Source organism: Chiloscyllium plagiosum, unplaced genomic scaffold (genome assembly GCF_037043375.1).
Source record: "Chiloscyllium plagiosum isolate Xiang-an unplaced genomic scaffold, Cpla_swu_hap1 HiC_scaffold_31, whole genome shotgun sequence".
In the NCBI taxonomy this organism is placed as follows: domain Eukaryota; kingdom Metazoa; phylum Chordata; class Chondrichthyes; order Orectolobiformes; family Hemiscylliidae; genus Chiloscyllium; species Chiloscyllium plagiosum.
Genome location: NW_028270169.1, coordinates 41,338,357 through 41,357,466, shown reverse-complemented (window position 1 = coordinate 41,357,466; position 19,110 = coordinate 41,338,357). Strand labels below are relative to the sequence as shown.

At 37.8% G+C, this 19,110-nt stretch overlaps 1 long non-coding RNA gene across 1 annotated transcript in view; it reads left to right on the top strand.

The window, feature by feature from the left end:
- The first annotated feature begins 313 nt into the window (after positions 1-313).
- The window catches only part of LOC148141913 (uncharacterized), a 76,216-nt gene continuing 57,419 nt past the window's right edge, over positions 314-19,110 (top strand). Inside the window, exon 1 of the long non-coding RNA XR_015752385.1 lies at positions 314-404. This is a non-coding gene — a long non-coding RNA (uncharacterized LOC148141913). The remainder of the gene's footprint in view (positions 405-19,110) is intronic.

Sequence of the window (19,110 nt, the reverse complement as noted above, 5' to 3'; positions counted from 1 at the left end):
AAAAGTGTGGCGCTAGAAAAGCACAGCAGGGCAAGCAGCAATCGAGGAGTAGGAGAGTCGACATTTCAGGCATAAACCCTTCATCAGATGGTATTGATTGTGTGGAAGTATAAACGTTGACCAGTAAAGATCTCTCCTGTGGCAGTGTTGGTGCATTTCATTAGGTTTCTGTTGTGGGGAGAGCTCATGTTGCTGGAACAAGCAGGTAACACTTATTTAAAATTACTGCAGTGTCCATTGGTCTTCTTTAAACCTTATAATCACAGATCCACCTCATCAGACTGGGTTAATCAAATGCTTCAATCTCTATCACAGGTAAAGCAGAAACAGATGGATGGAATCTTGTAGGGGCATGAACACTTTGGCCAAGATGAGATTTTTGGCAGAATTGGACTAGAAGTCTGGTAAGGTCTACTTCTATATAGGCAGCATCTTGTTGCATCTTTTATGCACATGCTAAGCCGTGAGATAAATTTCTTACTAGGCAGTGGTGAATTTCCAGTTAAAGGAGATTATAGATGGTTAAATGCCTTATTAACGTTGTAACTTACCTCATTAATATTCAACATCCTGTCTTTCCAAGCATATCTAAAAAGTAGGCATTAAAAATTCTTGACGTAGAAGTCTAAACAGGTACCTAATAACTCCAGCTCTCTGGTTGCAAGGTATTTCCATGTTGATCGACATCAAATAGCATCTAAGGGCACAAAACATAGGCTGCATGCACCCCTCATTTACAGGCATTGCCATCTGACATTTGCCAACCAACCTCCACCACCCCCTCTGGCAGCTCATTCCATACACACACCATCCTTTGCATGAATAAGTTCCTCCTTAGGTCCCTTTTAAATCTTACCCCTCTCTCCTAAACCAGTGAAAGTTCAAGTAGATGTGTTGTGTGGAGATCTGGAGAGGTGCAAGTCTTAGGGAGCTATTTTGCATCTTATGAATTATTTTCTCCAAGGTGGCCAATTACATGTTCGATTTGAACCATCTTTGAAATAAAGTCTTCCTAGAAGTATGATTCCTAAAGTCATGTCTTCCTCATAAATTTGTTTTCCTTGTTTAAAATACTTTTGTGCTGCTAGTGTGTTGCAGTGCTGGAGGGTTTTTTCACATCTTGTGACAAAAATAACAAAATCCTGCTGAAATAACTCCACAGAGGCTGGTATCCTATCACCAAGGCATCTTTATTTAGATGTGGAGAGTTCTTGACACTGATCCAGTTTCCTCAGAGCCAGCTCTCAGTGTGAGCAGAACCTCTGACACTCCTGTTTGTCTGTGAGCCAGGGCCTCCTGATTGGGGCTGTTAATCTGGTCCAATCAGAGAACCAATATTCTGAGGTCCACCTGGCTAACCTTGTTGCAACCACTACACCTGCCTTCATCCAGTGAAAATGGATAATTCCCACCTTATTTGTAGCTTTATAGGATGAATCCAGGTGTATACAGCATTAATAAATGATTCCCTTTTCCTTAATTCCTGACCTAAATGAGACACTTTGTCTGAGGCATTAACAATGATACTGTTCCTTTCACAGTTTTTTTTCCTAGATGATTCCACACCCCCAGTCTAAATAAATGCTTCTCACTTTTAAAGCAGTTTTACTGAAGGATTTCCCACCTTCCTTTACCTAACTTCCTTCTTTGATAAGTACAGAACTGCTTAGACTTGTAATCTGACTCATTGTTGCTTTGTTCTAGGATCTTGGCATCTGTGGGTCTGTGGCCTCAGTTTAAATTGCTTCTATGGCCCTGATGTCCCTTGCTGTGGTTGTGCCTCATAATATGAGGAAATATGAGGTTATGCGCTTTGGCAGGAAAAATAGAGAAACTGAAAGCTATTTAAATAGGGAAAGACTCGAGAAAGCTTAGAGGGATTTGGGAGTCCTCATCCATGAAAACGCTTGTATGCAGGTTCAATGGGTAAAAGGGGAGGCAAAATGGAATGTTGGCCTCCATTTTAAAGAGATTGAGTATACGAACAGGTTTTACTAAAACTATACAGTGCATTAGTCAGACCACAGCTAGGGTACTGTGTACAGTTTGGGCCCTTTGTCTAAGGAAAGATATACTGACATTGGAGGCAATCCAGAGCAGGTTCACTAGGCCGATAACAGGTATGGAGAGACTGTCTTATGAGAACAGATTGAGTAGGTTGGGCCTATACTCATTGGAATATACAAGAATAAGGGGCGACCTTATTGAAATATAACATGATTCTCAGGCGATTTGTTTGCATAGGTGACAATAGGTTATTTCCCGTCATGGAACAATCTAGGACCATAGGGCATAATCTCAAAATAAGGAGTTCCAAATTTAGGACAGAGATGAGGAGGAATTTCTTCTCTGACGGTATTGAGTCTGTGCAATTCCATCCCACAGAGGACTATTGAGGCTTGGTCATTAGGTATATGTAAGGTTGAAATAGTCGTATTTTAAATCAGTATAGGATTCACGGACAGGAAAGTGTTATTGAGGTTTATCAGACTCAATGGGCTGAATGGCCTTCATCTGTTCTCATGTCTAATGGTCTTTCCCAGCCCTGTCTACTAACAGATGAAACAATGTTAACTATTTTTCCAACTCTGGACTGGAGCATGCCAAATCTAAACTTGCCTTCTGCTTTTTTTTCTCTCAGAACTGGCCCTGCATATGACCCCCCTCCATTTTTATCTCATTGAGTGTTAATTTAACAAACAGTGCAGCGATTTTATCACCAGGTGGTTTGCTTGGGCATTTAACTTGATTCACATGATTCCTTGGAAAGGCTGTTTTGACCAAATTCTTTTTAAAAAATGAGTTTCTAACCATTAAAATAGTAATTTTCACAGAATTAAAATCCAAAAACCCCTTTACCTTCACAAAAAAAAACTTTGTACTCTTACACTCGCATCCTAAAAAATAAAATTGCTAAAGATTGTCATGAACAATAAAGCTAAAGATTGTCAAACAGTCATAGAGATATACAGCATGGAAACAGACCCTTTGGTCCAACCCGTCCATGCTGACCAGATATCCCAACACAATCTAGTCCCACCTGCCAGTACCCGGCCCATATCCCTCCAAACCCTTCCTATTCATATACCCATCCAAATGCCTTTTAAACGTTGCAATTGCATCAGCCTCCACCACGTCCTCTGGCAGCTCATTCCATACATGTACCACCCTCTGCGTGAAACAGTTGACCCTTAGGTCTCTTTTATATCTTTTCCCTCTCACCCTAAACCTATGCCCTCCAGTTCTGGACTCCCCGACCCCAGGGAAAAGACTTTGTCTATTTATCCTATCTATGCCCCTCATAATTTTGTAAACCTCTATAAGGTCACCCCTCAGCCTCCGACGCTCCAGAGAAAACAGCTCCAGCCTGTTCAGCCTCTTTCTATAGCTCAAATCCTCCAACCCTAGCAACATCCTTGTAAATCTTTTCTGAACCCTTTCAAGTTTCACAACATCTTTCCGATAGGAAGGAGACCAGAATTGCACGTAATATTCCAACAGTGACCTAACCAATGTCCTGTACAGCCGCAACATGACCTCCCAACTCCTGTATTCAGTACTCTGACCAATAAAGGAAAGCATACCAAACGCCTTCTTCACTATCCTATCTACCTGTGACTCGACTTTCAAGGAGCTATGAACCTGCACTCCAAGGTCTCTTTGTTGAACAACACTCCCTAGGACCTTACCATTAAATGTATAAGTCCTGCTAAGATTTGCTTTCCCAAAAGGCAGCACCTCACATTTATCTGAATTAAATTCCATCTGCCACTTCTCAGCCCTTTGGCCCATCTGGTCCAGATCCTGTTGTAATCTGAGGTAACCCTCTTTGCTGTCCACTACACCTCCAATTTGGTCTCATCTGCAAACTTACTAACTGTACCTCTTATGCTCACATCCAAATCATTTATGTAAATGACAAAAAGTAGAGGGCCCAGCACTGATCCTTGTGGCACTCCACTCGTCACAGGCCTCCAGTCTGAAAAACAACCCTCCACCACCACCCTCTGTCTTCTATCTTTGAGCCAGTTCTGTATCCAAATGACTGGTTCTCCCTGTATTCCATGAGATCTAACTTTGCTAATCAGTCTCCCATGGGGAACCTTGTCGAATGCCTTACTAAAGTCCATATAGATCACATCCACTGCTCTGCTCTCATCAATCTTCTTTGTTACTTTCTCAAAAAACTCAAGTTTGTGAGACATGATTTCCCATGCACAAAGCCATGTTGACTATCCCGAATCAGTCCTTGCCTTTCCAAATACATGTACATCCTGTCCCTCAGGATTCCTTCCAACAACTTGCCCACCACCGAGGTCTGGCTCACCGGTCTATAGTTCCCTGTCTTGTCTTTACCGCCCTTCCTAAACAGTGGCACCACGTTTGCCAACCTCCAGTCTTCCGGCACCTCACCTGTGACTATCGATGAATCAAATATCTCAGCAAGACTCCCAGCAATCACTTCTCTAGCTTCCCACAGAGTTCTCGAGTACACCTGATCAGGTCCTGGGGATTTATCCACCTTTAACTGTTTCAAGACATCCAGCACTTCCTCCTCTGTAATCTGGACATTTTGCAAGGTGTCACCATCTATTTCCCTACAGTCTATATCTTCCATATCCTTTTCCACAGTAAATGCTGATGAAAAATATTCATTTAGTATCTCCCCCATTTTCTGTGGCTCCACACAAAGGCCGCCTTGCTGATCTTTGAGGGGCCCTATTCTCTCCATTGTGATCCATATAAATACAAATCTCTGCAGAGTTATTAGGTATGTACACTTCAAAGTATTGTAGAGCAAGTATTGAAACTCATTCTGTTTCTCAAGTATTGAATATTTCTGTGGATCAAATAAGTCACTGTTGCTTTGACAAATTTACTTTTAAGCAAATATATAATCAAATTGGCTCTTTGTAACTGATTAAATAATTCTTTCAAGTATTGTAAGTGTTTCTTAGAAATTTGGCTAAACACAAGCAAGCTGCTTTTGTAAACAACATGGTTGTACAATTCCTTGTTAGCTTATTGGTTAATCATTTAAAAAATGCTGGTGCATTATTTGTTTCACAGGTCATGAGTTGACATTGATTAAGGATGTTTGCTGTTGTAAAATCTGATATTTCTTTGGCTGTGTCAATCATTAGCACTTGCTAATATTCTTTCAATATGTCATTTGTTTGCAACAAAGAATGCATGTCCAATCCTTTCAATAAATGCTCTAATAGTGGAATCAGATAAGAAACTGCTTTTTATTGTGCTGGTTTTGTGATAATTGATTTGTAACCATTATGATCCATTTGGTTTTCACACCATTAAAATATGTGAGCTTGAGCTTCTATGACTCAATTTGATAATATAATTGTTCATCGTGAACTTCCTGACTTTGACTAACTTCTGTGGTTTGTGGGTGTAAAGGTATTGTTTTTTAAGGCATCCTTTACAATAACGTCATGTCAAGCCAAAGATTTTATTTGGAGTCTATTTACACTAATCAATTTTGCAGGTCACTTTGGTAGTTTCTTGGGAGATAGCATAATTATTCCATCTAAATCTTTTAGCACATCTGTATTATCCAGTTTACATATTCAAATACCTTTTAGCAACTTCAACTACACAGTTATTTTTTCAAGCAAGGTAAAGTATTTTCCAACTGCTTACTCTATAAATTTATGCACTTAAACACTGATTCTTAATTAAATCAAAGCCTTCATTGGGATCAGAATCATCTTTTGGTCTACTGCTACTTCTTTCTTCCTTTTAAGCCTTTCTTTAGCCAAGTTATGTTGTCTGATTTTCCTTTTTCTTTGAAATTCAAGTTTCTTATTCAAAATTCCTTTCTTCTTTCCTCTTCTCTCTTTCCAATTTGCCTCATTTTTCTTTCTCCTCACTCTCTGAAGCTTTCTTATTTCATTAGCATTCTTTTCCATTGCTCTTGGCTTATCATTCTTTTTTCTTTTTTCATTTCTAATTTAAGTTTCTAAGTTCCAACTGAACCCTAGGTAAGTCTAACAGTGACTTTGAACTTTGAATAATAATTATTTACTACATGAATGTAATACTTATGACATCCTGCTTTTATTTCTACCTTCTATCCTCTGACATTTTCAGTGCAGCCCTATTCAAAGATTTTATAACAACTCTCTGCTCATAGAAAGATCTTAGCAACAGTCAAAACTATTTTAAAATTCCAACCTATGTAATATATCTCATACTTGTTTCTTTAATTTTTCATAAATCCTTCTTAATTTTAATGAATTCCTATCCTGCCAAGAGCCTGTACTTTATTATGGTCCCAGCTGGTGGTTATCCTGGACAAGTTAGATGCCAGAGTGAGAGCAGGTTTGATAGTTCATAGGTTTATTTTTACAGTTTGGTGACTGTGATGATCAGTGTTGGACATTAAAAATGGGGAGGATTGTTGAGAATTATATTACATATGTTATATTAGAAGTAAACCTGAAATTGAGAAGCCACTGTGAGACTGAACATATTCACAAGAGGCTGCCAATAAACATTTAACCAAGGAATAAAAGTTTACCACATGAAACAAAGAAAAGAAAGCAAAGTTCTGTATTGTTGACAATTTTGAAAGATCTTACCATAAACAGCAAAAAGAAAGATTCAGTACTTTTGACCAGCAATTTCCTGAACCATAGTGAAATATCATTCCTGTTTTCACTCTTTAATCTCTTACTCAACCAGCAAGCTTTCAAGTGTTTGGCAAATTTCTGTTATTTTACCAGATGTCATTGTTTCCATTACCCTCTCTCACCAAGACACACAGACTCAAGCTAATTCACTAAACTCTAATAAAACAATCAGGGTTTCACAGCCCAGTCTACATGAGTTAGTAAAACAAGTCTTAAAACTTGAGCCTTCTTTCCAGTTTTAGATGCATATAAACATACAAATTAGGAGCAGGAATAAACCATTCAGCCCCTCAAGACTGCTTTGCTATTCAATAAGATCATGCCTGATCTCATTGTCTCCTTCAATCTGCAAACTGACTATCCCTAAACATCTTCCATTCCCTTGCTTATTAAGAATCTATCCACTCCTGCCTTAAAAATATTCAAAGACTCTGTTTCCGTCACCTTTCAGGAATAGAGTTTCAAAGGCTCATGACCCGCTGAGAAAAAGTGTTTTCCTCATCTCTGCTTTATGAGTAATCATTTATTTTTAAACAATGGACCCTAATTCTAGATTCTCTCAGGAGTAAACATCCTCTCCACATATACATCCTGTCGAGATTCCTCAGGAATTTATATTTTTTAATCGAATTACCTCTTACTCTTTTAAATTCTAGCAGATACAAGCTTAGCCTTTTCAACCTTTCATTAAGAGAACACCCCCATTTCAGGGGTATTAATCTAATACATCTTCTGAGAACTGTTTCCAATATAATTGTGCTGTTCCTTAAATAAAGTGATCCACATGTGCACAGTACTACAGTACTCCAAACCATTAAAAAGTAACTTTCACAGAACTACAAATCAAAAAGCCATTTACCTCCTTTTATAACCCAAGTTGACAAGTAACTCTAAATGTCCATTATGATGAATTGAATGGCTTCCTTTTCTCCTTTTTTTTTATATAAAGTCCTATGAATACTTTTCTGCATGCCTAATTTCTGCAAATTAACTTGAGGGATTTTGTTGCCTCGCTAATTTCCATAATTTATTATGCTCACACGATTTATTATCATTATATTGACTAATTAAATATCCTGTACCATCTTCCAACCCTTTGATGGTAATCAATATTAAATTCCATAAGAGTAGCCACTTCCAATAATTGTTAGCTGTGTTTTGTAGGAGACAATTATATAAATCTGTATCTGGCACTAAAATAAATGGAGCAAAATCATTTCCAACTTCCAAAATCAGCAGAATTTTGTCCTTGTTTTTTCACTACCAATAGATTCTGTGACACAAGGTTGATGAACAAATTGGAATTTTATCTGACTGAGTGCAGGGCAATTAGACACAGCAGTCCAAGGAAGTTAACTAAACGAACCTCAGTGATTAGACATTTCCAAGCATTTTCTTTTATAAGATACTGTACAGCCATTGGGCACCGTCTGGGCTATTGTTATCTCTTCATCTTGGTGGTATGGTGATATTTACGATATCAACACAGGTGTGTAAAGTAATTATCAACATTGGATAAACTTTTGAAGGGGTCTTTCTGTCATTTGTTTTATATGTGGGAGAAAGAGAATTTTTTGTTTTAGCCATTCTGAATAGGAAGCTTCACTTGTTAGGAATGTGCAACAGAAATTTGTGTACAAGCTGTGTACAACATGCTCTCCATAAGGTGGAATGCATATCCAAATGCCCAATATTGGTTCCTGGTAGGTGGGGCTCACAAGAAGCACGAACTCAGAAGATTATCCCTAGGAAATATCAAAATGCATGATCATGGCAAAAGTTGCTAAGTGGATGACAGAGAATAGCCTTACTAACATTCTATTCCCATCTTTCTTAATATCCTTTTATCTCTGCATATTCCTTTTAAATCTCACACCCCAATTTGTTTTTGAGATTTGCAAGTATTCTTTCTTGATTTTGTTGTTGGGAAGCAAGAGCAGCTATGAAGAGAGAGCTGAAAATTTTGATAAAGGTCCTCCCAAACACTTGCTTTTACCATCAATGGAAGATCAGGGAAATGTCAAGACAATTTGGGTTTCTTAATATGTTTAGCCAAAGGGGCTCATGGGAATAACCTGCAAAAACATTTCAAGGAGTTTTTTTTTAACCAATGGCCCCATTGTGAATAAATTTCCTTGGCTAAAACTATAATTCCAATAATTTAGCGATTTTTCATTTCTAATGTGAATTCTGAGATTGTATTATTTTTAAAATTCTCCTGTTTACTCTTCAAAATAAAGAAATGGCTGGAATTAGGGAAATTGTGATTATCAAGCAAGAGACTTCATGCGAACCTTGACAAATGAACATCTACAATGATATATTCAGTGAATGCTAGGATTTGTCTATTAAATACACATACCTTGCTGTAGTTTCAGATAATGCACACCTGCAAGTATATTTTCTATTTCACAAATATATGGGTTCACTATACCTCTATTGATGCAATAAAATCATATTTATTGTTACAGGTCCAGTTACAATACTCTACGGTGTAAATTCCAGGCACACATACCTGGTTGTTATTATATTGAATATGATCCTAATAATTACACAGTTGTATTGCCATTTGTAGCCATGCCGGTCATTGCTGTGGTACATCTGAGCTTTGTACTTAACATGATTTAATTAAACTTGACATAATTTGTTCAGAATAGAATGTCTTAGTCTGTAGTGCAGCTTGGCTTGCCTGGATTTTGTTGAAATGTTTTTATGATCAGATAAAGTTCTTTCCAGCAATGACCATATTTCCATGGTATTCCATGGCTTTACAATGTCTTTGCTCTCATTCAAATGCTGTACAATTTACATTTTGTCTATGTTCTGTTTAGTTGGTTCATTTTTGTTGCGTTGCCGCAATAAAAGATTCATAAAATATTCTACTTACATTGCCTTCAAAGAAGAAAATCAACAACTGTGTGTGTGTAAGAAACTGCATCATTGTCACTTAGTGTGCATACTGGTTATGTTGTTAAACTATACTTTGGTACTCCTTCCTGAAAATTTCACAAAGACTTTGAGATATAGTTTAAGTATTTCTTTTTCCCTAAGATCTGTACCAAAATACACAGTGAGCAGGGTTCACCAGGAATATGCTGTTCTCAGATTTTCCCTACACTTTTAGCTAGAAGTCTGGGTAATGGAATGAACAAAAGATCAATGGAAGCCTGTTATTGGTCACACCCACTATGGAATGGAGTTCAGGTACTATTGTAAGCTTTAATAATATTTAGCATCTTACAGGGCTGTGATATTGTGGGTATATATTCGACATTTTTTGCTTACAACACTTTTTGTGTCTGAGTCTTTCCACACTGAGATTTCTTCTGTGGCCTAGCTACATTTGTTGACTTAGACATAGAGATAGAGGTGTACAGCACGGAAACAGACCCTAACAAATATCAGTCCACTACGTAAGAAATGAACAAAGAGAAAATGGGAACTACAATTGCTTCACCCTTGCATCAGTTGTACTGAAAGTGCTGCAATCTATCTTAAAGGAAACATTGTGTGATTGGGCATGTTAAGCAGAGATTTATGAATAAAAAAGTTATGTTTGACAAACTTGTTCAAGTTTTTTTTGCATATTATTAAGAAAATTGATAATGGATACAGTGTATTTGAATTTTCAGAAGGGTTTTGATAAGGTCTTCTCAGGATGTGGATTAGCAATATTAAAGCACATAGCATACAAGGTAATTTATGGGCATAGAGTCAGGATGCCAAACAGACAGAAAACAAACAGCAGGAATAAATTGGTCATTCTTGTTTTGGCAGTGGGGGTTGGCAATAATCAGGTCTTGGTTCCCAGCTGTTCACAATATGGATTTATCAATGATTTGGACTTGGAGGCCACATGTAATATTTTCAGATTTGCAGATGATACAAAGCTAAACAGAAATGTGGAACAAACTGCTGCAGGGAGTCATAGAGACGGGTTCAAATACAACACTTAAAAGGCACCAAGATCAGTACGTGAATAGGAAAAGTTTAGAAGCAAACGGGCATAGTTCAGATTGGCATGTCTGATTGACATGGATGAGTTGGACCGTAAGGTCTGTTTCCATGCTTTATGACACCATAACTCAAAAATATGTGTTGTGTGGAAAATGTGACATATTTCCAGGAGCATTTGAACATCCTTATTTATTGGACAAGAATGTGGCAGAAGAAATGTAATGCAGTAAAATGTGAGGTTATCAACTTCGGTAAGAACAGATGAGCAAAGTGCTTCTTAAATGGTGAGAGGTCGGAAAACACAGATGTATAAAGGGATTGATTAGCTCAGCAATGCTGAGTGATGCTTACATCTACTGTTCAATTCCCACACCAGCTGAGGTTACCATGAAGGATTCTCCTTCTCAATCCCTCCCATTGCCTGAGGTATGGTGACCCTTAGATTAAACTGTCACCAGTCAACTCTCTCCAAAGCAGCCTTATGGTCTGGTAGAACCATCATGACTTTACCTTTGTAAAGGGACCTTGTTAACAAGTCACTGAAGGCGAACATGCAGGTGCAACAAAGTAGTGAAGTCTTGCTTCGATTGTATAGAAGTTTGGTTAGACCCCAGCTGGTGTACTGTTTGCAGTTTTGGTTGCATGATCTCAGGAAAGATATTATTGCCATAGAGAAAAAGTCAAAGATTCATTAGACTTGTTCAGCGATGATGAGACTGTCCTTTGAAAAGAGATTGGGAAAACTGGGCCTGTAATTTCTAGAGATTGAAAGAATAAGAAGTGACTGCATTGAAACTTACAAAATACTTTGGGATATATAGGGTAGAACAAGGTAAGATTTTTCCCTTTTTGGGTAGTTTGGAACCAGACAGCACAATTCAAAAATAAGGAGAACGTCACTTAGGACCAAGATGAGTATCTTTTTACTCAGAGGGTAGTGAATCTTTGGAATTCTCTATCCTAGAGGGTTGTTGAAGCTCAGTCTTTGAGTACAAAGTAGAGGTTGATACATTTTTGATTGTCAATAACGTAAACAGTTATCTTAACTGCTGGTTGCATATACATGCGTGTTTTTATCCAATCATAGATAAGGACACCCAGACTGTTTTGGATATCCACACTTTCCAAGCTCTCATAATTTATGAAATTTTTTGCCGTTCTGCTTTTCTACCAAAGTGAATAAGTTCATTCTTATTTACATTTTATTCTGTTTGCCGTGTTCTATCCGATTCACTTAGCTTGTCCAAGTCATTTTGAAGTCTCTTTGCATCCACCTCACAACTTCCATTTGTACCCAGTTTGATATCATCAAAAAATTTGGAAATATTACAATTGGTTCCACATCAAAATCATTTACGTAGATTGCAAACCATTGTGGATCTAGCACTGAACCTTGTGGTACCTTGCTAGTATGAGGAATCTGTATCTTTCTCTGTGAAGACAAACAAAGTAATTGTTGAATTTCTATGCCATTTCACTATTCTTAACTATAAATAAGTTTTGTCCTCTCTGTAAAGCACCTGCATTTGTCCTACCTAATCTTTGTCCTTTACTACATTTTGCAATCTTTTTCTATGTACTTTTATGTTCCTAGGAGAAAGTGAGGACTGCAGATGCTGGAGATCAGAGCTTAAAAATGTGTTGCTGGAAAAGTGCAGCAGGTCAGGCAGCATCCAAGGAGAAGGAGAATCGACGTTAGGGCTTATGCCAAAAACGTCGATTCTCCTTCTCCTTGAATGCTGCCTGACCTGCTGCGCTTTTCCAGCAACACATTTTTAACCTTTATGTTCCTCACTAGCTTCATTCATATGATCTTTCCCTTTGCTTGTTACTTTCCTTATCCTCCTTTGCTGGGTCTTAAATTACTCTCAATTTTTAGGCCGACAGCTGTTTCTGGCATTTTTATAAATCACTTTCATTGATCTAGTATATTTGTTTACCATGGTTTGTTTACCATCTTTGTTTACCATGGTTAATTCACTATTCCCTTTGAGCATTTGTGTCTTAGGAATGTTTATCAGTGTAGACCTTGTAACATTTCTTTAAATATTAGCCATTGCCTGTCTGCCATCAAATGTTTTAGTATATCTTCCTAAACCACTTTAGCCAACTTGTCCTTTTTTTAATTGTTTTCTTCGTTTAGTTCATTCTGAAACTAGTACCTTAAATCTACGTTGCATTCAAATTTCTTGAATAATTTAAAAATTGACTCCCTGCAACTATAAGAATACATTTGATTAGATTAGATTAGATTACAGTCTGGAAACAGGCCCTTCGGCCCAACAAGTCCACACCGACCCGCCGAAACGAAACCCACCCATACCCCTACATTTACCCCTTACCTAACACTACGGGCAATTTAGTATGGCCAATTCACCTGACCCTGCACATCTTTGGACTGTGGGAGGAAACCGGAGCACCCGGAGGAAACCCACGCAGACACGGGGAGAACGTGCAAACTCCACACAGTCAGTCGCCTGAGGCGGGAATTGAACCCGGGTCTCAGGCGCTGTGAGGCAGCAGTGCTAACCACTGTGCCACCGTGCCGCCCACATGCCACTGTGCCGCCCACTTTTGGAGAACCAAAAGTTTTGGAAGCCAGACACACAACTAAAATGGCTGATGATTATGAGCTTTTGACAAGTGCTCATCCCAAAGGAATTCCTTTCTCCATCATTCCCTTGAATTCAAGGATGACTGCATGTGGAAGGATGAAAGAAAGGCTCATGGCAAAAGAGAGAATGGACACTGAGGCCAGAAAACAAGGCATCATGATACCTGAAATCCTATATCGTTCCATTACAATGAGTTAGAATACCTTTGCACCAATTGTTGGAAAGGTAACAGTAAACAATTGACAATAATATAAGTTTGTTCGCTCAGAACCAACTAGAATGGGAAATATGTCTCAGAATAGTCAGGGAAGTTTTATTTCGATACTGCTAAAATTAGTCTGGTTACTAGAAGTTATAAAAGTTTTTTTTCTCCAAGGGAGGATTATCCCCTTACTTCTCCACTGAACCCAATAAACAAATTTATAGTTTGAGACATTCTGGGACAGTTCAGTCTTGGTAATGGCTGATGATATAATTTGTGTTTCTTTGATAAAAGAAAAAGAATTATCACAATGTAATCTTTAGATTATGGATCTGTCCCCTTATCTGAAGCTAAATCATGAAATAATTTAAGTAAATAAAGTTATTGATGTAGATATGTTCCTAGCTTACTCATTGGATGGGTTGATTTAATATTGGATAATGATTTAGCCCCCCCCCCCCCCCCCCCCAGTGTAGATCATAAAATGATGATGACTGGGTCATAGCAGTTGCTTGATCATGCTGATCTTGCCAAACTCCTCACAATTGTTGTGGCTAAACAGAAAGGAATATTATAGATTGCTGTGACTCTGATAGGAAGAGTGCACTGGAAGTAAGGCCCTATTTTCCGTGAGCTATCACAAATGTATAAATGACAAGTTGAGTCATGAAGATGGTTAATTTGTCTTTCTTTGACCATAAAAGGAGCTCGCACCAGGTTTCATGAATAACAAGGAAACACATTTATTCATAATAAATAAGTTTTATCTTTCAAAATGTGGCAAAATGAATTATAAACTGCTGATATGCAAATTTAAAACTATATCTCCTTTCAATATAAACACTGACACATTCATTCAAAAATAGGACAGAAGGATACTCTTCAGCAGAAATTTCATGGGTGCAAAACATATGCAAGTGGAACAAATTCTGTGGATTAAGTGTTCAGACCATAACAATGGAATAGGCGGCTTTCTCATAATTCTTTTCAATTTTGGTAATGCGATTATGTTGTCACTGACCACAGTTGATCCTCAATTTGGTAACTGGTCATTTAGACCTACATCTTTACTCAAATTTTAAAAAACATTCTTCTCAGATCCTAGAAGTGTTTTTTTTTCCATTCACAGAGGGGGAGAGAAGGTGATGGGGAAAAAGAGAACCCTCTTGGCTTTCAGGTTTTCTAGAGGTTTGAGTACAACAGACCTTTCTCAGCTCTGTGACACTGTGTCTTAAAAAATCTAAAGTGTAATGATTATAATGAGATCAGCCAGCTGGAAATCATAGAATATGAGTATCTTGAGTGAGGCTTTTAATCTGGTTCAATCAAGAAGCCCTGGCTGACATAAAAAGTTTGTGTGTCAGGGAAACTGACATTCTGATGCCTGATTCTGTATGAGGCAGGACTATAGTCAAATAATTGTTCATGTGTAAATAAAGGGTGACTTGGTGACAGGATACCAGCCTCTGAAGAATTATTTCACCAAGGCTAGTGGTGCCTGATTGTCTTATTTCCAGCTCCTCGAAAAGTTACCAATAAGTGGGCACCACACAGTTCCACTTTTGATCTTTGAGTTTCTAAAAAACATAACTGGTACCTTCTCTGAACCGTAGTAGTGTTCAATCTCCCAGTTTCTAGTTTATATTTCAAGTAAAATATATGCAGTTCCTACAAGATAACCACCTTTCTAACATAAAAGATGTGTTTGCTGTTAAAATGTATGAACTGGTGACAACACTTGTGCATCAGTCACAGGAAATAAAACACATGCATGAGGACCAAAAACATGTAAATAATTAACTTAAGAAAGTAAGTTTAACAATGTCAGACCTTCAACTTAAACTTGATGAACTTCATCCATCAAAAGTCTCTATGAAGACTCAGAAAAATGCCTTGATTAGGAAAAGGAATTGTTGATGAATCAAATAATGAGCTGAGTGCAGAATTAAAAACCAAGACTAATGAACTTGCAGTTCTTTGATAGTATAAAACTTGACTATTTTATCAAAGCATCTCATCATGATATTGTTAATTTCACAATGTTAGAATATAATAGATATTGGGATAATCTAAAAATATTTTTTTCAATTATCTTCACATGTTTGTTTAGGCATTATTTATAATAACCTATTTACTCTATGATGAAAGAAATCCAGCTGAATTATTTCAATTACTAAACTATACAGTCTAATATCTATGTAATTAGTAATGTCGACACTGTGTAAAACTTATAATTTATTAAGACCAGTTTATATATGGCATTAAAAAGGAATTAAAGCATCCCTATTGAAATGGCAAGAGTTTGCAGAACTTGGTTGTACAGAGGAACCTGGGTTTCCTGGTACATCAGTCATGTAATGTTGGTGTGCACATACAGGAAAGCAAATGGTACATTGTAACTTATTGTAACGGAAATGGAATATAAAAAGAAAGCAAATACAATCTGATAGGCATTGCAAAAACATGGCTGCAGGTGATATATATTTGGACCTGAATATTGAAGATTATAGGATATTTAGAAAGGAAATGAAGCCAGGTGAAATTGTCAGTTAATGACAGAATTAGCACAGCAAAGAAAGATCATCGGGGTTCAGGAAATCAGAAAGTAGAAGTAATCTGGGTAACTGAGAAAGATAAAAGGATAAGTCAATTATATGTGTAGTTGATTAAGTTTTTTTGAAGAAGAAATGAAGAGGATTGATGAGGCCAGAACGGTAGACATGAAAATGTGGACTTCAGTAAGGCATTCAACAAGGTTCCTCATAGTAGACTGGTTAGCTAGGTTAGATCATATGGAATACAGGGAGAACTAGTCATTTGGATACAGAACTTTCTCGAAGGTAGAAGACAGAGGGGGGTGGTGATGGGTTGCTTTACACATAGAGGCCTGTGACCAGTGGTGTGCCACATGGCTTGGTGCCAGGTCCACTGCTTTTTGTCATACATATAAATGTTTGGGGGTGAACATAGGAAGTATAGTTAGTAAGTTTGCAGATGACACCAAAAATTGGAGGTTTAGTGGACAGTGAAGAAGGTTATCTCAGAGTACAATGGGATATTGATCAGATGGGGAAATGGGCCGAGAAGTGGCAGATGGAGTTTAACTTAGATAAATATGAGGTGCTGCATTTTGGAAAGGCAAATCAGGGCAGGATTTATATACCTAATAGTAAGGTTCTGGGGAATGTTGCTGAAAAAAAGAGACCTTGGAGTCTCGGTTTACAGCTCCTTGAAAGTGGAGTCACAGGTAGATAGGATAGTGAAGAAGGCACTTGGTATGCTTTCCTTAATTGGTCAGAGCATCGAGTATAGGAATTGGGAGGTTATGTTGTGGCTGGACAGGACATTGGTTAGGCCACATTTGGAATATTGTGCGTAATCCTGGTCTCCTTCCTATTGGAAGGATGTTGTGAAACTTGAAAAGGTTCAGAAAAGATTTACAAGAATGTTGCCATATTTGGAGGGTTTGAAGTAAAGGGAGAGGCTGAATACGCTAGGGCTATTTTCCCTGGCACATTGGAGACTGAGGGGTAACTTTATAGAGGTTTATAAAATCATGAGGGGCATGGATAGGGTAAATAGACAAGGTCTTTTCCCTGGGGTTGGGGGAGTCCAGAACTAGAGGACTTAGGTTTAAGGTGAGAGGAGAAAGATTTAAAAGAGACCTAAGAGTCAGCTTTTCATGTAGAGGGTGGTGTGTGTATGGAATGAGCTGCCAGAGGAAGTGGTAAAGACTGATACAATTACAATATTTGAAAAGCATCTGATTGGGTATATGAATAGGAAAGGTTTAGAGGGATATGGACCAAGTGCCGGCAAATGGGACTAGATTGGGTTGGGATATCTGGTCGGCATGGACGAGTTGGACTGAAGTGTCTGTTTCCATGCTGTATATCTCTCTGACTGTATAAGTAGGACTAGATTAATTGAGGGTATCTGGTTGGTATTGATGAGTTGGACCGAAGGGTTCGTTTCCAAACTGTGTAGCTCTATAACTCTAGACTAATTCTAAGCATGACACACCAATTTCAGGTTTCTTTTTTCCAATCCTTAATGGTGGATAATTACTTGAAGCATCTCATCCTTACGAGATCTTGCTTTTATTAAAACCTTCAATATTTGTTATTACTGCATGGCAATTCTAGTCTCCTTCCTATTAGAAGGATGTTGTGAAACTTTAAAGGGTTCAGAAAAGATTTACAATGATGTTACCAGATTTGGAGGATTTGAGCTATAGGGGGAGGCTGAATAGGCTGGGCTGTTTTCCTGGAGCAATGGAGACTGGGAGGTAACCTTCTAGAGGTTTATAAAGTCATGAGGGGCATGGATAGGATAAATAGATAAGGTCTTTTCCCCGTGGTGGGGGACTCCAGAACTAGAAGCTTAGGTTTAGGCTGAGGGGAAAGACGTAAAAGGGACCTAAGGAGCAACGTTTTCATGCAGAGGATGGTGCATGTATGAAATGAGCTGCCACAGGAACCAATAGAGGCTGGTACAATTGCAGCATTGAAAAGGCATCTGGGATGGGTATATGATTAGGAAGGATTTTGAGGGATATGGGCCAAGGTGTTGGCAAGTGGGACTAAATTAAATTAGGACATCTGGTTGACATGGATGAGTTGGACCGAAGGGTCTGTTTCTGCGCTGTACATCTCTATGACCCTCAATTTAGCTTTAGGCAATATATATGTTATATCTTCCACTTCCAGAAAACTTTAACAGCATTCAAAACTATCTTCAAATTCTATGCAAAAAACTTCACCACAACATAATTGCTTTATGCCCAGAACCACGGCAGACCTGTTATATTAATGAGAAGGATATAGATTCTTCTGAAATTCAGCGAATTCAAAATTCCGTCAAGAGGCTACGCTATCATGATTCTAGTTGATGTTATTACTGGACAAATAAGATCCTAGGCTGAAATCTGGCTTCCTGGATCATAGTTTGTTTTGTCTCAGTTTTAACAAGCTGATCTCTTACTGAACATGTAATGTTGCATATTTGATTTTAACAATAAAACAGAAGTCTATTAAGCAAAAGAAGTAAAGACAAAATATAATATACCAGATGATTTATTTAAAATACAAGTTTAAAGATTTTCAAACACACAGTAACATATACTTTAGTTAATTCCAAAAGAAACTCTTTTACAAATCCCAGAACATTTGTGTAATTCCCAAAATAACCCCTTGTACGATACTCACACCAGAAAGCAAAATCTCTTTTTATAACACCTCATTGAGCTTAATTTAACAGTGACTTAAACTCACAGTCTGAAACATCAGGTAACTATCCTTAGCGCTGTCATATACCTGAGTTTAATTGTTGTCAGCTTTGAAAAACCTCTTCAGGGTTTTATCCAGACACTTCTCCTGTAGGATTATCTCTAAACTCCTTAATTTAAGGCAATCTATTGTTCTATCTTCTCCTTTTCTCAGGACAACAAGCTTTATACATTTACCTTTATTTAAAGACTTCTATAGAACTACCCCAAACTGAAAGTAAGAATAATTTTTTTCAAGCTTTTGTAATTTTTCTTAAGTTTAAAAAAAAATTCCTAAAGTTTCTAACAGAAACCTTGATGCACAATTGTTTACCTTGCTCAATAAACTCTCTCAAGGGGTTAAAAAAAAAGTGGTTCAGAAAGCTACACTCAAGCTGGTCTGAAAGAAATCACACAGCT